Source organism: Lactuca sativa, chromosome 2 (assembly GCF_002870075.4).
Source record: "Lactuca sativa cultivar Salinas chromosome 2, Lsat_Salinas_v11, whole genome shotgun sequence".
Classification (NCBI taxonomy): Eukaryota; Viridiplantae; Streptophyta; class Magnoliopsida; order Asterales; family Asteraceae; genus Lactuca; species Lactuca sativa.
The window spans coordinates 21679478-21692311 of record NC_056624.2 but is presented as its reverse complement, the minus strand read 5'-3'; the positions used below and the strand labels follow the sequence as shown (position 1 = coordinate 21692311).

Genomic DNA, 12834 nt, shown 5'->3' with positions numbered 1-12834 from the left:
AAGTGTTATGTTCAAGTTTCTAGTCTTGTAAAACTAGAGAAAAAACCCTTTACTTTTATTACTTGTTTAGTTAAAATTAGTTATTAGATTAATTTCCGTTCCCTGAGTTCGACACCCTAATTATCCAACTATACCACTAAAAGACAGGTCCACTGCCTTTGTGTGCTTAATTTATTAACTAAAAGTAGGATTAAAACTAGCTCGTTTCACACACATCATGCCTCCGAAGAGGCAGGTGGAGTTTCACATCGATTTAGTTCCGGGAGCAGTGCCTATTTCCAAGGCACCCTATCGCCTTGCGCCACCAAAGATGCAAGAGTTATCCTCACAGGTTCAGGAGCTGCTGGGGAAGGGGTTTATTCGACCGAGTAGCTTGTCATGGGGAGCGCCGATCCTTTTTGTCAAGAAAAAGGATGGTTCACACCCGATGTGCATTGATTACCGGGAGTTGAACAAGTTGACGGTCAAGAACCGTTACCCCTTACCGAGGATCGATGATCTATTCGATCAGTTGCAGGGAGCGTCTTGGTTCTCCAAAATTGATTTGAAGTCTGGATATCATCAAATGAGAGTGCGTGATGAGGATATCCAGAAGACGACGTTCAGGATTCGTTATGGGCATTACGAGTTCGTGGTGATGCCTTTTGGACTCACCAATGCACCGACGGCATTCATGGACCTCATGAACAAGGTGTGCAGGCCAATGTTGGATCGTTCGGTGATAGTGTTCATCGATGATATATTGGTGTATTCGAGATCCAGAGAGTAGCATGAGGAGCATTTGAGGGAGATCCTCGGAGTTCTGAGATCGGAAAGGCTTTATGCCAAATTCTCCAAGTGTGATTTCTGGTTACGAGAGGTCCAGTTCCTGGGACATCTCATCAACCAGAATGGGATATTGGTTGATCTGGCCAAGATCGAGGTTCTGATGAGTTGGGAGGTGCCGAGATCCCCTCCCGATATCAGGAGTTTTCTGGGGTTGGCCGACTACTATCGGAGATTTATCAAGGATTTCTCCAAGATTGTCGTTCCTTTCACCAGGTTGACCGGGAAGGGCGTGGCTTTTAGTTGGGGTCCTGAGCAGCAGGCCTCATTCGAGACACTTTGCCAGAGATTATGTGTAGCCCCGATGTTAGCCCTTCCGGAGGGGATGGAGGATTTTGTGGTGTATTGTGACGCATCGATATTGGGGTTGGGTGTGGTGCTGATGCAGAGAGGGCACATGATAGCATACGCATCAAGGCAGATGAAGCCTCATGAGACGAGGTATCCCACCCACAATATGGAGTTGGGGGCGGTGGTATTCACCCTCAAAATCTGGCGTCACTATTTGTATGAGGTTCGGTGTACCATATACATGGACCACAAGAGTTTGAAGTATTTTATGGATCAGCCCAACCTGAATATGCGCCAGAGGAGATGGTTGGATGTTGTAAAGGATTATGACTGTGAGATCCTGTACCACCCGGGCAAGGCTAATGTTGTAGCCGATGCCCTGAGCCGTAGGGTGGAGAGTGCCCCGATACGAGACGTCTGTATGAGGTTGACGGTGATGACTTCGATGTTGGACACCATTCGGGAGGCCCAGATAGAGGCCGTGAGACTGGAGAACCACAAGAGAGAGTGGGTGATCGGGCAGGTATCTGAATTCGTTGCTGATAGCCGAGGGCTTATGACCTTTCAGGGTCGGATTTAGGTGCCATTTGAGGGCGGGGCACGTATCATTCTGATGGAGGAGGCACACAAATCGAGGTTCTCGATCCATCCCGGGGCCACTAAGATGTATTTGGACCTGAAGAGAGACTATTGGTGGCCATGTACGAAGAGGGATGTTGCGTGGTTCGTTGAGAGGTGCTTGACCTATCGCAAGGTTAAGGCCGAGCACCAGCGTCCGCATGGCAAGTTGCAGCCACGTGAGGTTCCCCAGTGAGAGTGGGAACAGACTTCTATGGATTTTATCACCAAATTGCCGAGGACCGCAAGGGGTGTCGATGCAATTTGGGTGATCGTTGACCGGCTAACAAAGAGTGCTCACTTCCTTGCTATCAGGGAAAGCCCTTCGGCAGAGAGGCTGGCAGATTTGTATGTGAGAGAGGTGTTATCGCGGCATGGAGTACCGATCTCGATTGTGTCAGATCGAGATGTGCGTTTCACTTCCAGGTTCTGGAAAAAGTTCCATGAGGATTTGGGTACTAGGTTGCATTTCAGTACCGCCTACCACCCACAGACGGACGGACAGAGTGAGCGGACAATTCAGACGCTCGAGGACATGCTTCGAGCATGTGTGTTGGACTTCGGAGGAAATTGGGACACGTATATGTCGTTGGTTGAGTTTTCCTATAACAACAGCCACCATTCAAGCATTGGCATGCCTCCCTTTGAGTTGTTGTATGGGAGTAGGTTCCGGACTCCCATCTGTTGGGGAGAAGTAGGGCAGCGAGTGATGGTAGCACTGAGATAGTGCTTCAGATGACAGAGCAGATACAGCAGGTCAGACAGAGATTGTTGATAGCTTAGAGTCGCCAGAAGAGTTATGAGGATAGGAGACGATCCGAGCTCGAGTTCCAGGTGGAAGACTTTGTTCTCCTAAAGGTATCTCCTTGTAAAGGAGTGATCGAGATGTGCATTTCACTTCCAGGTTCTGGAAAAAGTTCCATGAGGAGTTGGGTACTAGGTTGCATTTCAGTACCGCCTACCACCCACAGACGAACGGACAGAGTGAGCGGACAATTCAGACGCTCGAAGACATGCTTCGAGCATGTGTGTTGGAGTTCGGAGGAAGTTGGAACACGTATCTTCCATTGGTTGAGTTTTCCTATAACAACAGCCACCATTCAAGAATTGGCATGCCTCCCTTTGAGTTGTTGTATGGGAGGAGTTGTCGGACTCCCATCTGCTGGGGAGAGGTAGGGCAGCGAGTGATGGGTAGCACTAAGATAGTGCTTCAGACGACAGAGCAGATACAGCAGGTCAGATAGAGATTGTTGACAGCTCAGATTCGCCAGAAGAGTTATGCGGATAGGCGACGATCCAAGCTCGAGTTCCAGGTGGAAGACTTCGTTCTCCTGAAGGTATCTCCTTGGAAAGGAGTGATCCGATTCAGGAAGAGGGGCAAGTTGGGGCCCCGGTACATTGGTCCGTTTAGGGTGACCACGAGGGTGGGCAGATTAGCGTATCGCTTGGAGCTACCTGCGGAGTTGAGCCAGATACATGATACCTTTCACGTGTCTCAATTGAGGAAGTGTATAGCCGACGAGTCGGCAGTGGTGCCGTTGGAGGGTATTCAGATGGATGCGAGCCTGAATTATGTTGAGAGACCGATCGCGATCCGGGATCGAAAGGTCAAGGTCCTGAGGAACAATGAGGTGCCCCTGGTTCAGGTTCAGTGGCAACATCGGAGAGGGTCCGAGCTGACTTGGGAGCCGGAGTTGGAGATGCGAGAGCAGTATCCGGAGTTGTTTGCAGACCGAGACTTCGAAGGCGAAGTTTGATTCTAGTGGGGCAGAATTGTAACATCCGGGTTTCCAGGTATTATTTTTTAATCATTTATTTTTGAGTTAAAGAGAAGGACTCGAGGAGTTGATGCCTAGAATCATCCAGTAGGATCGCGATTCGCTGATTGGATTAATGAATGGACTCGACGAGTTGGAGAGGTGACTCGACGAGTCCATGTTGATGGCAGAAACCCTAAATCTTTGGGCTTGTGCCCTATTTAAGGGTCCTTATAGCCCTCATTTGCGGCTACCAGTCCATAGAGAGAAACCCTAGAGAGCTTGAGCGAGTTGTGTGAGAGAGAAAGCTATTTTTGATCCTTTGTTGGTGTTGTTTTGCAAGAAGAAGGTATTTCCAGCAAGAGAAGGTCAAGGGGGTTGCTATTCTGTGGTTTTCAAGCTTGGATCTCCATTGTTGAGGTAGTAATTCGACCCATTCTTCTGTTTAGCTTAAGATCCTTGAATCTAGGGTTTTCTATACCCTTTTCGTGGCATGAATTGATGAGTATGTTGTCCCTTTGGGTGTTAGACTCTGGATATGGACCTTTAGAGGTGCAGAGAGCCTTATCCTTCGTGCTTTATGTTTTTCCATGGAAGAAATGAGCTTAGGTTGCCATTTTAGAAGTGAATTCACCATAAGGAGCCATATGTGTGTTACATGAACGTAAAGGTCGGACCTTTACGTGATTATTAGGTATGGGGAGGTCAGATGTATAGGATAGAGAAACAGATCTGGCCTCAGAAGGTCGATTGGGTGATGGATATGGAAAAAGCTCGCCGAGTCCATAAGGGGACTCGACGAGTTAGGTCAGGTTGCCCCGTGACTCATGACCGGATGTAGCCCGTCTAGTGGGAGGTTCACTCGACGAGTCGAGTGAGGTTTAGAAAGATCCAGAGTACACGTTTGGACTCGTCAAGTCACCTATGTGCACTCGACGAGTCTGGTCAAAGTTTGACCATTGACTTTCGTTGACTTTTAGGGTTGGGTCAACACTTGGACTTTTGAACCGATAGATGGGTAAAATGGTCTTTTAGCCTTTTGAGAGAACTTAGAGAGGGAATAGCCTAGCCTTTCAGAGTCGTATTGATTAGAGTAATTATTTTATGTGATTAGGCGGAGGCTAGATCAATATTTTCGAGTTCGAGAATTACCGAGTTACCCGAGGTGAGTCTTCTCACTATACTTTACCTAGAGTGGTAATTAGAGTTATGTGACAAAGTATCTTGTATGCTATTTATGTGATTGTAATGCACTGCATTATTTCCATGTGACTTATGTTGAGTATTTTCCAGAGTTTATAGATTTAGGACCGGAAGGTCCACAGAGTTAGGACCAGAGGGTCCATAGATATATAGCCTCGAGTGGCTAATATGTGTTGTATATGGTATTTTGGGGAACTCAGTAAGCATTTATGCTTACAGTGTTGTATGTTATGTGTTTCAGGTAACAGTGAGGATCGCGGGAAGGCGCCGACATGATCGCACACACAGATGGAGTTTTATTTACATTGAGATCTTGGGATTTGGTTAGTGAGAGGATGTTGATACGTGGATTTTGAAATTATATTATGAACTTTTATTATGTTTTTAATTATTTTGAAAATTTCGTCGTTACACAGAGACTTCTAAGTGCGATATCAAACAATGTGAATCTGACCAAATCACACCCAACCTCTTACAAGACCCAATAACAGGCATTTCAAACAGCCCATAGGTTCATTGAGTATTTCATGTTCTTGTCATATGCTCTTTCCATTCCAAAAACATTGTACAGTGTGAGCTCAAACCTAAACCGGATCTTGTTTTTAAAAAAATTATGTTTTTTAATATAGTCCTCTTAATCGTATAATTGCAAACTTTTTGGTAACAAGTAATGTTGGTAAAATAGTAGTCTTGATAGATTTGTAAATAACTCTATCCTTAATTTCACATTAGAGAGCATGTTGGTTAGCATAATCACTATTTCTTGAAAAGTTATTCAATGTATGTTTCTTATGATGTATCATCTTGCCATTATCATCTTGAATGTATTATACTAATTATAAATGATCTTGGGCCATGAAGGGTTCTCCGTTTTACTTTAGAGTGTGCATCGACTCATATTAGACATCAAATTCACATAGTGATTATTGCATTCACCATCGACTAATCAAAGACATCATCATTTAGTTAACCTTCTTTTCTCTATTCTCTGTTATTCTTTTATACTCTCATTCATGATTCTAACAATACAATCAATTATTCATCCGACTTTATTTTGCATGACTATTAGTATTTTTAACTACATTTGAGTTTTAATTAAATATATTTGATACTTATAATGTTTAAATTTTGTTTTGTAGCAGCGACGGCATGCTCAGGAGAAAATGAGCTGAAATTAGGGATGAGATTTAAAACCAGAAAACCGGACTGGAACCGTTAGAACCGGAATATATAGAATATGTTCCGGTTTCAGGTTTAAAAATTAGCTTTATCCGGGTTCCGGGTAATCCGGTTTGGGTCAATCGGGTCCGGGCAAACCGGGTCTAAGAACCGGAACCACTTTTAGGCGTCGGAACCGGTTTTTGTGAAACATTTAAAACATGCATATCTCATTTGTTTTAAGTTGGTTTGACATACGGTTTTTTCCAACGTGTAGTTTAGAGTTTGTACATGAATTTAGACTATGATTTTGTCATTTTTAGTTTATTTTTATTGACTTGCAGTCCCCCAAAGTCGATATATCGAAGTTGGAAGTTTTAGTTTTTCAGCTTTTTTGTATTATGTGAAAGTTTTAAAACATGCATATCTAATTCGTTTAAAGTTGGATTGACATGAGGTTTTTTCCAACTTATAGTTTGGATTTTGTACATGATTTCATACTATAATTTTGTCATTTTTGGTTTAATACTCAATGACTTACAGCCCCCCAAAATTGAGATATCAAAGCTGGATGTTTTTAGTTTTTCAGCTTTTTTGTATTCTGTGAAAGTTTTAAAACATGCATATCTAATTCGTTTGAAGTCGGATTGATATGAAGTTTTTTTCAACTTATAGTTTAGAGTTGTACATGATTTTAGACTATAATTTTGTCATTTTTGGTTTAATATTCAATGACTTACAACCTCCCAAAGTGGGGGTATCAAAGCTGAAAATTTTCAACTATTTATTTTTGTACTTTGAATTCTATGAAAATGGTAACACATGCATATCTCATTCGTTTAAAGTAAGATTGGCATATGGTTTTTTCCATAATGTATTTTAGAGTTTGTACATGATTTTAGACTATAAGTTTGTCAATTTTGATTTCATATTCAATAACTTATAGTCCCTCGAAGTCGGGATATTAATTTGAAAAATTTTAAAGTTCAACCCACTAAGTAGTAAGTAATTACCAAAAAATTCCGGGTTTTCAGGTTCTAAACCCACTTTATCCGATTCCAACCTACCCACTTTGATGTTTTTGGGTTTTCCGATTCTAGACCCACTTTACCCGGTACCGTACCCGTCCGGTTTTCGGTTCTAGAAAATCCCGTTAACCGGTTTTGGGTATTCCGGGTCAAGGTCCGGGTCCACCGGTCCGAGTTTGGACCCACTTTCATCCCTAGCTGAAATGATGTGTTGAAAGCTGAAGAAATGGAAACAAGCATCAAAGTGGAAAAACTGAAATAAATAAATAAATAAATAAGGTCACCACGGCAAAGTAACACCTTCACCACGCTGCGGTGACATGTCCTGGTCAAAGAGATATACGTATAGTATAACCATATTACTTGGGGATACTCATAGGAGGCTTCACCACGACGAGGTTATACATACATTACGATGTCGTGGTGTAATTTTGGAAACATTATAAATACCATATTCTTTGATGAGTTTTCCTCGAACGTTGATGACCAGAGAACCTTCAGAAACCCTTTGAAGGCCAAAGATCAATTTTGGAGCAAGATTTGAAGAGATCAAGAGATAAAACACGATTATCATTCGGTTTGCTTTGTTTTAATAATGTTTAAAAGAGTTTACTTCGTTTCTAATTGTTTTTCTGCTTCAGGGCTAAAAACCCTTTACTTTCGTTTAGAGCAGATAAACCTTGAACTTATGTGTTGATTTCAATAATTTCGGATTTAATCTAGTCATTTATTTATGATATTTTCATGATAAGGATCCTCATGTGATAAAGTATTAATCTCTTATGTTTATTGATGAGTATTAGGGCATCTCCAACCCACCCCCAAACTCCATTTTTCCCCCATTTCTTCCCACATTCTCCACCAATTCTACCCCATTTCCATCTCCATTTTTTGAAATATGAATAGTATTCCCCCATATTTGGGGTTATACTATTCATATCTCCAAAAATGGAGTTGAAGTTTCGGTTGCCAATTTTAGTCTCTCTCATTTTTATTATAACATTTTTAGTTTAATTTTGTCTACTAATTATAATTTAAATGTAATATTTAATATTTGTAATATCATGTTATATACTAATTTATATTAATTAATTGTAAATATAGAGTTTAATATTTACTTATCGAATTCATATAAAAAAAATTATATATATACACACTAAAGACTTGAAATACGGTAACATAATTTATAAAATATAATAATCAAATATGATTTATGATCATTAGAATTGTTTTGACTATAATTAGACTAAAACCTAGGGTTAAATAGAAAAGTAGATAGTTTATAATGTGAGAATATATGTAATGATCATTCATGTATAAACAAATTGTAATCATTATCATTGATGATAATTTAATAGTCAAGTCTTTCATAATTCAAACTCAACAATGATTTTTAGGAATATTAGTTCACTTGATCACTTAAATAATATGTTAAAATCAAAGGGTTAGTAGTCGGATCATGATACTAGTCATGTTAGGAATCGGCATACATCAAAATTGAATCCATTGCATTATTAACGAAATCAACCATAGCAGATAGGTGAATCGAATCTAAACGAAAGTACTCTTTATATCTTGTTTTAAATTGTTTTCTAATATGTTCTGCTTAGCTTAAAAATTTTGTTTGATATTTAGGTTGTGTTTGGTGCGCCACAGCTAGCTGATAAGCTAGCTTATTTTTCGAGCTTTTTTATGTTGTCGTGTTTGGTAAGCCAAAAAGTAGCTGATAAGCTAGCTTTTTGAAAAAGCTACTTAGACTAGCTTTTTATGAGCTTTTTTAAAATTTTCCAAATACACCCCTTAATTAATTATAGAAACACATATTCTTACATGCCCTTTTACGTAATTTTATATATTTCAGCTAGTTTTACCAAACGTTGTTTTTTATCAGCTAGCTTTTCAGCTATCAGCTAGCTTTTTTTTTAACAGCTAGCTTTTTAGCCATCAGCTAGCTTTTCAGCTAACAGCTAGCTTTTCAGCTAGTCCGCCAAACATAGCCTTAAACAGAATTACTCTTTGTGATGCAATCTCAAGAGGTGACTCTCATGGAAATTGTACATAGAAACATGTTTTTTTCTATGCGTCGTTTGTTGGAGGTCCAAGGTAAATGTATAAGCACTATTTGGAAGTTTTAGCTATTTTATGGTAATTAGTAATATTTTGTCACGTTCACATGTAATATAAGATGACCCGAAATTACAAAATACATGGAGACTAACGGTATAGATCATTCTCAAGCAGGGTCGTCCCAAACATATTTGGGTCGAGGCTAAAATAAAAAGGAGGCCCTACAATTACTAGATATTTGGATGACAACTAAATTTTAGTTAAATTTGATAAGAAGTTTATAGTTAAAATATGAATCAAATACCTAAGTTTTTTTTAACAAACTGTACTAAACATTTATTATTGTTATGTGAAAACAAAATTATATATAAAATAATTCGACAAATTTAAACAAAATTTTGAAAAACAAATGCAAAATAGGAAATTAAAGGGGTTAAATGTCATAAAAATAAAAGTGAATTGAAAAGAAATTCAACAAAATTGGAATAAATGAAAAGTGAGAACGAAGGGGGTAAATGTGCATTTTCGAGAGTGTAACCTAAGTAAAGAAAATAGATGGAGTAGAATATGGAAACAAGTGGAAACTTCAAGGACAAAAGATGTAAATATTGATTAGAATTTTGTTATACGAACAAATGGAGGATTTGATACGGGAATATATTTGTGAAAAAAAAATGCAACAAGAGTGAATCGAAGATGGGGTAAGTGGAAGTGTGGAACCTTGACAAACGCTATTACCATGTAATCTACAACAATGTTGATTTTGTTATTTAATATATTGAATAAGATATAAAGAGTAAATTATTGAAATCATCCTTATGGTTTGATCAAAATTGCACGTTTGATCCCTATCTTTTTTTTTGCACTCGGATCGTCTCTGTTGTTTGATTTTGTTGCATTTTTCATCCATGTGGTTTGATTTTGTTGCGTTTTTTGTCCCTTACATACATAAAGTTAGGGACCACACATGCAACTTTTACCAAACCATAGGGACAAAAAACGCAACAAAAGCAAACCACAGGGATGATCCGAGTGCAAAAAAAAGTTATACACCAAACGTGCAATTTTGCCAAACCACAGGGACGATTTCAGTAATTTACTCATATATAAATAAAGATAGTTTGAAAATTAGGCCCTAAACTGGGTTAGAACGTGTGTGGGTTTTAGTGTAGAAAAAAGTTGGAACCAGTTCCACTGCATGTGTACACGTGATTCAGAATTTTGTTGCCAGTAGTGTGTGTTCTCCTTGAAGCCAGTTGTTAGGTTATGTGATTTTGTGCACAGTAGGTTATAATTTTCTTTAAGTTGAAAGAAAAATAAATGTAATAGTATTTGCAATGTACTATATGCAATTTGATATTTTGATTAGGGGCTATCAAATGGTTTGGCTTGGGTTTTGGCCCAAAATCACCTTTAAAAGTTTGTTGGAAGCTTGCAATGCATTCTCTACACAAGATGGTCGAATAAAAAAACTCACTGATGCACTGTTTGGTACCATATGGTGGATAAAATGAAATGCTAGAAATGAAGCTGTTTTTATAGTTCCCTTTTCAGCTCCATATTGGCCGTTTTTATTTATAAAACTTCTTGTTCAAAAAGAAGGAAAAAACCTAATATTGTATTTGTATATATTTTTTCCTTTTAATTAGAATAGGAAAATAGATCATTTTCCTATTTGATACAAACCTCACTAAGGGGTTTTGGTATGTTACTTTTCACCCTCAAACATCAAGATGCCAAATAATTTTACCTTTAATATTGGTCATTGTGGCCCGAACATTTAGTGGTGTTTGATATAAAATGATACTTAAATATAATGTTTGCTTTACTAGTTTAAGGATGCAATTTTGGAGAGTAAACCACCCAAACCATGTTAAAAATAACATAGCATATTATATATTTCACATTTCACTTTAAAGAAACCATACATATATAATTGTTTTAAATGATGGTATAATCAACCTATGAATAATTAGGATTACAAAACCAAAAAACACCCACAAATTAAAACATTACCAATACAATATTTATACATATATACCACAATCTATATAAAAGAAACTATTTTAATTTCAATCAACAAATTTACATTTATCTTTTTTTTTCATGTTTTGTCAAATGACAATCTCTACCGTATATGTACCACTTTTTCATTTCAAAATAACCTAAATCTTCATTTTTTGATAAATAATTCAAATTTTCATACATAATCTTGACTCAAAACAAAAGTTTTGAATATTTTGTAATTTCTATATCAACCGTTATTAGTTGAATTATTTCCAAATCGAATTTTAATCTTTTAAAGATTAAAACATCATTATTTGATGTTGGTTTTGCCTACCCCACCTATCTTTCAAGAGTTAAAATATTATTCAATTATTTCTACATTTTACCATGTATCAAATCCTCCCGACCATTACGTATAAAAAGCTTATTTTACAGCAAACCAACCTAAAACTGTATTTCCGAGACCACCCATTCCAACTTGGAGAGACCATTTGACTGCCCCAAATTTTCATTGTAGCAAGATGTTGTTCGGCTAAGCTTCTTCCCATAGAAGGAGATCTGCTTAAACAAATCAAACTTCCGACTACCATGGCATAAATTTGTGCTTCACCTAGTGTTATTACACAGATCTAAGTAGTCGAACCATGAGAGCATATGAAAATCTGAGGAGAAACAGATTACCTGCAATTTTCTTCGGCCATAGAGGAACAGAGACGACAGGTGGTGTTAATCGGATTCTGTTGAATTAATTTGCAGAAATTTTGAGCTAGATTTTGGGAAAGTCTTTGTATGGAGAGGGGAATGATTGTATGGCGGCTAATGTAAGAAGGTTATAGAAGCGATGCTTTTATAATAACTTTATTATGTGAATCTACCACAGGTGACCTAATTCCATGTCATAGGGTAGGTAATATCTAGTTTAAATGGACCGGTTTTTTTTTTGTTTGCACAGTAGTTAAATTAACCCACATTCTAAGTTTATAATCTTATATATATTTGAATCAAATAAATATAAATTCTAAAATTAAATTAACATTTAACCCACATTCTAAAAGTGAATATATGTTGGAATATTGGACTTTTGTGCAGGACAATATCCATATCGTGAAAATTGTCATAAGTTCGTAACAAAGATTCAAATCTTGCCTTCACATATAGTTAAAAAAATAAAAAAATATATAAAAAATAAAAAATAAAAAAAAACCCAGGTTTCTTGTCGTGTTAGAAAACGTTTTTATTAAAGGAACATAGTTTTTGGTTTATTTATCGAAACATAGTAATTTTATTGTAATTTATCAAAAACAGATATTAAATATATATTAGTTCTTATGATATTCAGAATATTAGTGGTATTATTATCGTATCCGTATAATAGCTTTAATAAATAATAAAAAGTAAATCACATCATCTCGACATCCATGTTCTTGATGTCCGAAGTTGAACATGAAGTTTGTAAATTCCAAGCACTGATAATACTTAGACTGTTGAATCTTAGATATTATTTATAGAACTAGGCTATAACCCGTGGATACCACGGACAAGAAATTTAAAATGATTTTAATTAAATTATCACTTAATTATTTAGCAACGATAATAAAAAATTTGATAATACTTAGATATTAAATGACAATGGAGATTGTAGACATCTCTTATATAATAAGAAAAAAAATAGTTAGTAATAATAAAAATAATAAGAATTCTTACAAAGAGAATAAATTTAAGAATATAGATAGTTTGATATAATTTTAATAGTACAAGAATAAATGTAAAATAAAGAATATAAATACCGTTATTCAACATATAAGAATCATGTGTAATAAAGGAATTTTGAAGGGTTGATGGGCTAGAAATTATTTTGGATTTTCTATTATCCAAGTATA

The 12834-nt window shown here is 37.1% G+C and overlaps 1 long non-coding RNA gene across 1 annotated transcript; it reads right to left on the bottom strand.

The window, feature by feature from the left end:
• Window positions 1-10995: 10995 nt before the first annotated feature.
• On the bottom strand, window positions 10996-11824 carry LOC111920744 (uncharacterized). The gene is made up of 2 exons (XR_002859980.3): window positions 11636-11824; window positions 10996-11564 (listed from the first exon to the last, which is right to left on the bottom strand). It is a non-coding gene; the product is annotated as an uncharacterized LOC111920744 (long non-coding RNA).
• Window positions 11825-12834: the final 1010 nt, after the last annotated feature.